Source organism: Muscardinus avellanarius (genome assembly GCF_963383645.1).
Source record: "Muscardinus avellanarius genome assembly, chromosome: 8".
Lineage (NCBI taxonomy): Eukaryota > Metazoa > Chordata > Mammalia > Rodentia > Gliridae > Muscardinus > Muscardinus avellanarius.
In genome coordinates this window covers 9285310-9295178 of record NC_137794.1, presented here as the reverse complement: position 1 = coordinate 9295178, position 9869 = coordinate 9285310, and positions in this window count along the sequence as shown.

The window sequence follows — 9869 nt, the reverse complement described above, 5'->3', positions numbered from 1 at the left end:
TTCTACATATGTAGTCTAACTTTAATGACAAAATTAAAATTAAGTCATTAGCTATGACTCCAAATTCCTGTGCATAAATGTTCTTTGTTATTGTGTTTTAGGCACCTGAACTAATAAGATCCCTGGATTCTGAGTTTGATAGCAGTCTTAATAAAAGTAAGATTATAGAAGCAGCAATAAAACCTATCATGCATGATTAAGTGTGAGGGGCAAATTAATTTGGCACTGCTTTGACAGAAAATGTCCCTTTGTTGTGCTTATGTGTCTGTATTCTGTACCGGTGGCTTTTGTGATTCTCTACCTTAATTGTTCCTTTAAGATGATGAGCTCCATGCTGATGGGAGAATATCAAACTCTAGGTGTTTATTCAGGGAATACATAGGGGTCTTAGCAGGAATAAGGTCATATGCGACCTATGGCATTTACGCAAAAAAGGTTGTCTAATTTTTGCAAAACATTGTGCCCATCTACATTTAAGTTCCATTTGAGGTTAAATTTCTGAATTTAGTATTTTAATGGTAGAAGGTGATATATTTGTACATCTTAAAAGTTAGAAGGCTACACTGATAAAAATAAGTTTTATTTAGGATTTAAAAAATCAATAGCAAATTAGACATTTTGTAATGTCCCCTAAAAATGGCCACCTTCTGTTTTAAAGGATGTGAAGGACAAAGACAAAGAAATGGAGGCTTATATGGAAAACTGTGGGACGTCTTAAATCAGGATGGAGCTCAACACCACATTTTGAGATCTGTGCTTAGTAGATGAATGAAATTGCCATTAAATCATCATTGTAATATAATAATTTTATAAGTCTGCATGTATCATATGATTGTAAAAAAATAACTAATGAGAAAAGACAAAAAATTATGTTCACAGGTAATGTGTATATTAGTTACCTAAAGATGAATTGGTAGAACCACTAGTTAACCTATCTCAATGTTTGGTAGTTATGCTGCATTTTACTTTTTTGTGTGTGTGTGGTACTAGGGGTGGAACCCAGAGGCTTTCTACCTCCGGGCTATACTCCTAGACCTATTTTATATTTTATTTGGAATCAGGGTCTCACTAAGTTGCTGAGAGCCTCACCAAGTAGCTGAGGCTGGCTTCGAACCTGTGCGATCCTCCTGTCTCAGCCTCCCAAGCGCGGGGATTACAAGCGTGCGCCACCACGCCCGTCCTGCATTTTACTTTTAAATAAATAATGTCCATATGCTTTTTATCTTACTGAAATATGACTTTCTAGTTTCTTTCTTATATGAATACTGTCACTATAAATGGTCAGTGTCATTTCTCAGTAAATTTAAGATAACGCAGGTTAATGTATAGCCATTTCAATCCCAATTTCTTTGTAGGAAGAAAACAAATTCCTCTCTTTGTGTTTACCCAAAGTGCAGTAATACTGTAATTCTACTTTTACTTTTCTTTCAATTTTATCCATGATAAGGAATGTTTCTATATTTCATGAAATGGCCTGTTCCCCATATAAATCTTTTAAAACTGAGAAATAGCCGGGCATGGTGGCGCATGCTTGTCATCCCCGCGCTTGGGAGGCGGAGACAGGAGGATCGTGCAGGTTCAAAGCCAGCTGCGCTGGCTTGAGAGACCCTGCTTCCAAATAAAAATATAAAATAGGTCTGGGAGTGTAGCTCGGAGGTAGAAGGGCTTCTGGGAACCCCAGTACCAACTAACTAACTAACTAAATAAATAAATAAATAAATCTGATAAATAATGATAAATATCTAAGAATAAGTAGTCAGTCTACATTCAATAGGTCTAACTGATTTAGAAGTTTCCATCCAACCCGGTTTTAATTCTAGTGAGTTACTTCTACTGGGGAAGGAATATTTGCATTTTAATTTGGAATAGCTAAAGACAAACAATGTATGAAAATGGAATTGTCTGTATTAATAATGATTATATCAGGAAACAATAAAATGGTGTACATTGCTATAGGATTCCACTTGAGAAAATACAACAACTTTACAGTAATTTCTATGTACAAGCCCAGAGCTGACATCTGAACTCTGGAGTCTGCAGAAAGCACTCCAGAACCCTAAGTGTTCTTTAGAGAGACGTTGTCCCAGGATCCTCTGACTCACATCTATCAGAAACAATATCTAGGTTTATTTGGGATTAAGCATAAACCTAAGTAGGATTATCATATAGGTCATCATACAAACCAGTATACTTTTGAGAGTAAAAGAGAAGAAATTTATAATTATACTGGAGCAGAAAAAAACAAAACAGGCTTTTCCATTCTACAAAAGCCAACCTTATCAACAGTGCTAGTAATATTTTGTCAGTAGTGAAAATTTGTTCTGCGTGGAACTGTTACCAGTTTTTTTTCTGAATATTACTCGGTGCAGAATTTTTTTCATTTTTAATTTTTCTCCTCCCTTTTTTCTCTCCTTTTTCCTTCCTTCCTTCCTTCCTTCCCTTTATTAGATATATTACCAAACATTAAATTCAGGGGAATTCTACCTCTGAACTACAATGCCCTCTCTATTTTACTTTTTACTTTGATACAGGCTCTCACTAAGTGGCGGAGGGCCTCACTAAGTTGCTGAGGCCAGTCCTAAATCTGCGATCCTCCTGTCTCTGCCTCCCAAGTACTGGAATTATAGGCTGTGCCACCACGATTGGCTTAAAAATTTTAAATTATATTTTATTTACTTATATATTCCAGGTTTAATAATGTATACTTGAGAAATGGACACTTGCATTTATGGTGTATAGTATGATGTGTGAGCACACTTATAAAATCAAGCTAATTACCATATCTATCATCTTAAACAATTACCACTTAAGTGTGTGCTGAGAATACTCAAGATATACTCTCTCTACAATTTATATCAACTAAAGATGATTTACAAGAGTTATGTCAGCTAGTACATAGATTTTGAGATGTACTATGAGTTTACAATTTGCATTGTCATAATTTCCAAAAAAAATAAGATAAATACTAAAGTTATTTTCAGGAAATCATCTAAAAGGTGGCGATGTACTATATATTATTTTCTCTTGGGAAGGCAAAGGTACCCCTACAATGAAACCTTTTCCTCTTTTATCTCTCTTCCTTATACCATTCCAAGTTTTAATCTTTTAATGACCTCGCACATACTTTTCAGGCTTCTTAACTCAGTAAAAGACAAATGTGTCTTGATAATGTTTCTTTTAAATGGATTAAAATGTTCATACAGAAGAAAAGCTGCAATGGAAATCATTTGGACATGAACCAGGAGCCAGGGCTTCACCTGTTTAGGGCTCTAAACAGGTTCATGGTGCATCCTTTAAGATGGAAATCCCGGGACTCCAGGGGAGGTGTCCAGCAGACAGAGCCCTCAAAGTGCTTTCCCAAGCTCTCTTCCTCCACGCTCCTGTACGTTTATTAATATCCACCAACTCAGAGTCAGTGGCCATTTGAAGATTTTAAATATAGGTGCTCTGAGGGTGTGTGTCCTCTCTGTAATGCAATAGTTAAATTCTGTGGAGGCATCTGAGTCAACAGACATGAAGCAAATCAAATCACTGTATTTATGAGCATGTGGAAGAATGGCTGGTATATAGTTTTATAATCATGTACATTTGGGAATTTTTCCCCTGCCTTTTTATTTCTTTCTTAAACTCACTCACAAGGTCTTGTGGACTTCCATTCTAGGAATAAATACATTTTTCAGAGAGAAATACATTAATGTTTGAGAGAGCAACAAATAGTATTTCTCAGACACCAAGTGTGAAGCCTGTTAATGAAGAAAGAGATGGGTTTTATTTTCATTTTTAAAACTTACAGATAGGCTCATGCTACATGAAATAAGCAAGCAAAATTTTTGCAGCTTTCATCTGTATTCCTAGGACAGGAGACGGAAGAAGGAAGCGCTGAGCCCACAGTGTTCAGCAAACGCTAGAGGACGGGCAAACAGTGAATGGGGCTTTATTTGTGTTCTGGCTTCTTATAATTTACATCTGCAAATAAGCCATGCAAACCATGAGTAAATCTTAATTGAATATTACTAAGTGGAAGAAGTCAGTCTGAGCAACTGCGTATACTCTAATTCTATTTTTATAACCTTCTGGGAGAGGAAAAACCACAGAGCTGCTGAAAAGAATCAGTGGCTGAATAAGACAGAACTATTTTTAGATAAGACTTTCTAGGGTCAGAGTGGAAGAGATAAAGGAGGAGAAAAGGGATGCTTGAGGAAGGAAATAGATCCAACGCTCTTGTGTTCATGTATCAGAGTGTCAGCACAAAGCTCACTAACGTGTATGAGGAGGGAGGAAGCAGGGCCAGGATGGGGTCCCAGGGAAATACATCAAGTGATGTGTGCAGATCTAATGGATTGCTTTGAATCTCACTACATCGGATCTCACTACAGTGCACCAATAAAGTTATAAAATTAAGAGTTTGTCAGAAACAAACCCATAAAAGAGGAAATGATCACTTTGGAGATGAGATCATTGTTTATTTTGTATTACTTTGTGCTTGAGGTAGCTATGAAAAATCTAGGCAAGGATATTTATTCACTTACTTAACGTAGAGTTATTAGGAATCTGCAATGTGGCAGACACTGTTCTATGCATTACACAAAATGCCGTTCCAGTTTCCCTGAAACCTAGGGCAGAAAAGACAATGGACGGTAAATCATTATATAAATAGTTGTGATATTATGCACCTCGGGAAACAACAGCGATCACGGATCTAGAATTGAGAACAGGGATCTAATGGGAAGACAAGGGCCATCCCTGGGTCCGCTAAAGCCATGCAGCTTGGCTTGCTCTCCACATAGATATATTTTTTTCATTTTATTTTGTATCTCTATAAAATGAAAAAAACTAGTTAGTGGTGTCGTAAAACAGATTAGAAAATATGTCTTCTTGGGTGAAAATCAAAGTCCAAATTTTTTGGTTCTGGAGTTACTCTGGATGTTGACGATCAAAACTGGGTATTGAGAATGCCAAAATAATAATAATAATTAATAATAATAATAATAATAATAATAATAATAATAAGGGAGAGAGTGTTAAGAAATCATCCATTCAGTACATTCTGCCTGGCCATGAAGACAGTGGTGTGGGTTGTCTTCATGACATGGCTCCACTGAGCCCCACTGAACAAGACTTAAATTACATGGATGTGAATTGGGATTTCTCCCCAGTGATTCTGAGATCTAATTTTGAGGTCAGGTTGAGAAGATGAGAATTCCAGGCAAAGGGAGTACAAATCTCTCTTAGCAAGTGCAATTAGCAAGTGGGCTCATGCTCTCTGGAAGTACATTCAGAGTCACGAGAGAGAGGGAGGGAGACACGAACTGTAATATGGATGGACACAAGATACTAAATACCCAGTGACCCAAAGATGGTAGAAATGAGACTCTGGGCCCTGTTGACAAAAAGTAAGGAGAATCCCCTTACGTAGAGATGACATAATATTACTCTATGAATACCTATCAAAGAGGATGAATGGTAGATAAGGTTGAAGACAGAGTGCCAGGAATCCTGGAAGCAATCTGTGTGCAACCAGGAGTTTTCAGGGCACTAAAAATCTATTTGTATACTCTTCTGGGGATGAGGGGAAGGCATAGTGCCAACTGATGTTATCCCTTTAGGAATTGTGAAAGGCCTGACACTTTCTCAAGCCTGGGAATCACAGGGAAGGAGAGCATTAGAGTTCTCTAAATGTAGTGGAAAGCAACTCTGGTTATTTGAACGGAAAAAAATATCAATGCACCAAAAAGATGGTGGACGCTTATACTAGTGAAGCACAGAGACTGTGGTGGGTGAAATGGGCGTCTCTTAAAGAATTACTGAGCCTCCAGAAATAACACAGAAAATTGGCATCTGTGTTTTCTAGGTTGTTCTACTTCCTGCAAGATCTCCTGGAAGAAGGAAGAGGCCGGGTGCCGAACAACCCATGGGTATTCAGAGCCAACCTGATGGGAACTGGCTCCCGTAGTTAGACCAAGCTGGGCCTCCAGTGTCACCGTCACTGTCCAACCCCCACCCCTGAAGGAGGGGAACAGCGTGCGGAGTTGTTTGAGGACACTGCAGGACCCGACCAGCTGGAGCAGGTGCTTTGCAGTTATGGTCAGTTTGCAGAAAACGATTTTCGTCAGTAGAATTAAAAAAAAATTCAGAGCGGAGAAGGAGTCAGTCTGGAAAGCATCATAGTGAAGAATTTTACTGCCATTTTGGTTCAGGGAAAACTCAGAAGACCTGGCATTACGGATGTAAACTAGAAAATGGAGCAAGGAAGCCGGGCATGGTGGCACACGCTTGTAATCCCAGCATTCGGGAGGCTGAGACCGGAGGATCGCGGTTCGCAGACAGCCTCGGCTACTTAGTGAGGCCCTCTGCAACTCAGTGAGACCCTGTTTCAAAATAAAGAATAAAAAATTGGGCAGGGGGTGTAGCTCGGAGGTCAAATTCCTCTGGGTTCCATCTCAAGACCTGCAAAAAAAAAAAAAAAATGGAACAAGGAATCTCGTGTGTGTGTGTGTGTGTGTGTGTGTGTGTGTGTGTTTTACTGGGAACTAGAAACATCCCTGCCCTATTTCATTTTAATTTATTTTATTTAAAACAGGATGTCGCTGTGTGGCCTTGAACCTGCCACCCACCTCCAAATACTGGAATTATAGGTACGCATCACCCTGCTCTGCTCAGTGACAATTTTTGGTTTCACTTTTCCTTTTTATCTGTAGTGCTGGGGCTCGAACCCAGGGCTTTGTGCATACTACTACGTCACACTCTACCACTGAGCCCATGCCCAGCCCCGTGGAATCTCTTAAAGCATTACTTCAGATTTCACGTTATAACTTGTATTACCACCTACAATACATTCTACTTCCCTGGAAGCAGAGACTTCTGAATCTTGCTAGTGTATGCTTCCATGCCCCAGGGCCTTGCATGATAATACTAAATCCAGTAAGTTCTTGTGAAATCAGTGCCTGGATGTTTAGACGGTTGGATAGGTAGATGAATAGAAGGATAAAAGGACAAATTCCATAGCATCTCTGCATTTCTTTATAAGGAAGAGTAAGGTCAATTAAGAAAAATAAAAGCCTCTGAAAAATGATTTTTATCTATGTTCCTCATGAATTTGCAGATACTGTAATAAAGAACAGACCAAACCTCTCCAACACATTTGAGATCCATATCCCTAGATGTAAACCAGATTTTGACTCATTATTGATGTGAGTTGAATTGTGCACCCCTTAAAAAGATACATGGAAGTCTTATGATTGGTGTCAAAATGTGACCTGATTTGAGAACAGAATATGTTTTTTATGTTTCCTTCATCGTAGATTAATATAATAATTTTAAAAATTGCTCATGTTTTTGTTATCCTCAAAAGTTGTTTCCTCCTACGGTCATGTTTCTTGATGTTAAATTTAAAGCATACTAATAAAGTCATGTTTGCATCCCATTTTTTCCAAAAATTAATTTATTTTATTTTATTTCATTGGGTACATAAAACATACAAATTATACATATTAATGGGTTACCAAATAATATTTCAATACATGCATTCATTCTGTAATGTTTAATTACGTTACACATCTTATTTCTTCACACATTTATCGTTTCTTTTTGTGTGTGTGGTACTACGGGTGGAACCCGGGGGCATTCTACCTCCAAGCCACACCCCCAGCCCTACTTTTTATTCTTTTATTTTGAAACAGGGTCTTACTAAGTTGCGGAGGGCCTCACTAAGTAGCTGAGACTGGCCTCAAACCGTGATCCTTCTGTCTCAGCCTCCCGAATGCTGGGATTACAAGTGTGTGCCACCACGCCCAGCACATTTCTCATTTCTTTATATTGAAACTTGTAAAATCCTTATTTTTTTAGAAAGGATTAACTTTCTAAAATGTATAGTATATTAAGGTCATCTCTAGTCATCTTGAAGCTCCTATATAACTGCAAATTAGTATTCTTTAAGCTCTATTTCTCCACCCCCGCCCTCTGCTTTCAGAAGAATGGTTATCACCATTCCACTAACAATTTCTTTGAGATTATTAGCATTTTTGTCATTTGCATATTAATGAGCACCTTTCTGTGCCTGGTTAACATCACTTAACCTCCTGAATGATCTCCTGGTCCATTCACGTTGTCACATATGACAGAATTTTATTCTTTTTTATGGATGAATAGTATTCCATTGTGTATATATGTTTTCTTTCTCCATTCACCAGTTGGTGGACATTTTTTTTCCATTTCTTGGCTATTGTGAATAATACTGTTGCAATAAGCCTGGGAATGCAGGTGTCTTTTTGACATATTGAGTCCATTTTATTTGGATATGTATACAGTAGTGAGATTGCAGGATTCAAATATAGTTCTATGAGCTGGCCGTGGTGGCGCACGCTTGTAATCCCCGCGCTTGGGAGGCTGAGACAGGAGGATCGCACAGGTTTGAAGCCAGCCTCAGCTACTTAGTGAGGCTCTCAGTAACTTAGTGAGACCCTGTTTCCAAATAAAACATAAAATAGGTCTGGGAGTATAGCCCAGAGGTAGAAAAAAGCCTCTAGTTTCCACCCCCAGTACCACAAAAAAACACAACAAAAACAAAACAAAACAAACATAGTTCTACTTTTTTTTTTTTTTTTGCGGTACTGGGGATGGAACCCAGGGGCATTCTATCTCCGAGCTACACCACCGGTCCTATTTTTTTAGTCTCTATATTTTTTGAAACAGGGTCTTACTGAGTTATGAGGGGCCTTGCTAAGTAGCTGAGGCTGTCCATGAACTGCAATCGTGCACCACCACCCCCGACCTACTTCTACTTTTTATTCTTCTGAGGAGGCTCCGTACTGTTTTCCATAGTGAGTATCATAATTTAAGATTCCCACCCACAGTGTGCACAGCTTCCTTTGTCTCTACATGGTCACCAGCACCTGATACCTTGAGTCTTTGGGGTTGCAGCCATTCTTTCTGGGTTCAGGTGATAATATAGGAGATAAGATCTTTTAAGTTTTAATCAACTTAGCATGAGGTCATTAGGATGGAATTCAATATGAGGCTATACTTATACTAATGGGAAATTTAAGCACAGACATATGAAGAAATCCTAGAAAAATTCATTCATCTACAAGTCAAGAAATACCTAAGGCTGCCAGAATCTAGAAGATAGGCATAGAATAGATTCTTCTCCAGAACCTTCAGAGAGAGAGAGTATGGCTTTGCCAACTACTTGGCTTTAGATTTCCAGCCTCCAAAAGCAGTGAGATAGTAAGTTTTTGTCATCCGATGCCATCAATTTGTAATATTTTGTTCTGGAAATTCTACCAAACTAATAGAGTGGTAAGTATTCTATTAGAAAAGGCAACGCCTGCGCCGGGTGTGGTGGCGCATGCATGCTTGTAATCCCCGCGCTTGGGAGGCAGAGACAGGAGTATAGCAGCAAGTTCTAAGCCAGCCACTCTGGCCCAAGAGACCCTGTTTCCAAATAAAAAGTAGAAAAATAGGTCTGGGAGTGTAGCCCGGAGGTAGAAGGGTTTCCAGGACCCCAGTACCACCAAAAAAAAAAAAAAAAAAAAAAAGGAATGCCTGAATATGCATGCCTGCGTATTTTCCTTAGTATTAAAAAGACTCAATCATTTGCTTTCTTTTTAATTTAATTGGTTAGTTAATTAATTTGTTTATTTAGTGGTACCAGGGATTGAGCTCAGGGGTACTCTACCTCCAAGCTATAACCCCAGCTCCATTTTATATTTTTTTAACTTTGAAACAGGGTCTCCCTAAATTGCTGAGGCTGGTCTCAAACCTACAATCCTCCTTTCTCAGTCTCCCAAGTATTCTGTTTACAAATGTACACCACCATGCCCAGCTTTCTTTCTTTTTATAGTAAACCAATAGCAATAACCTTACAAGCT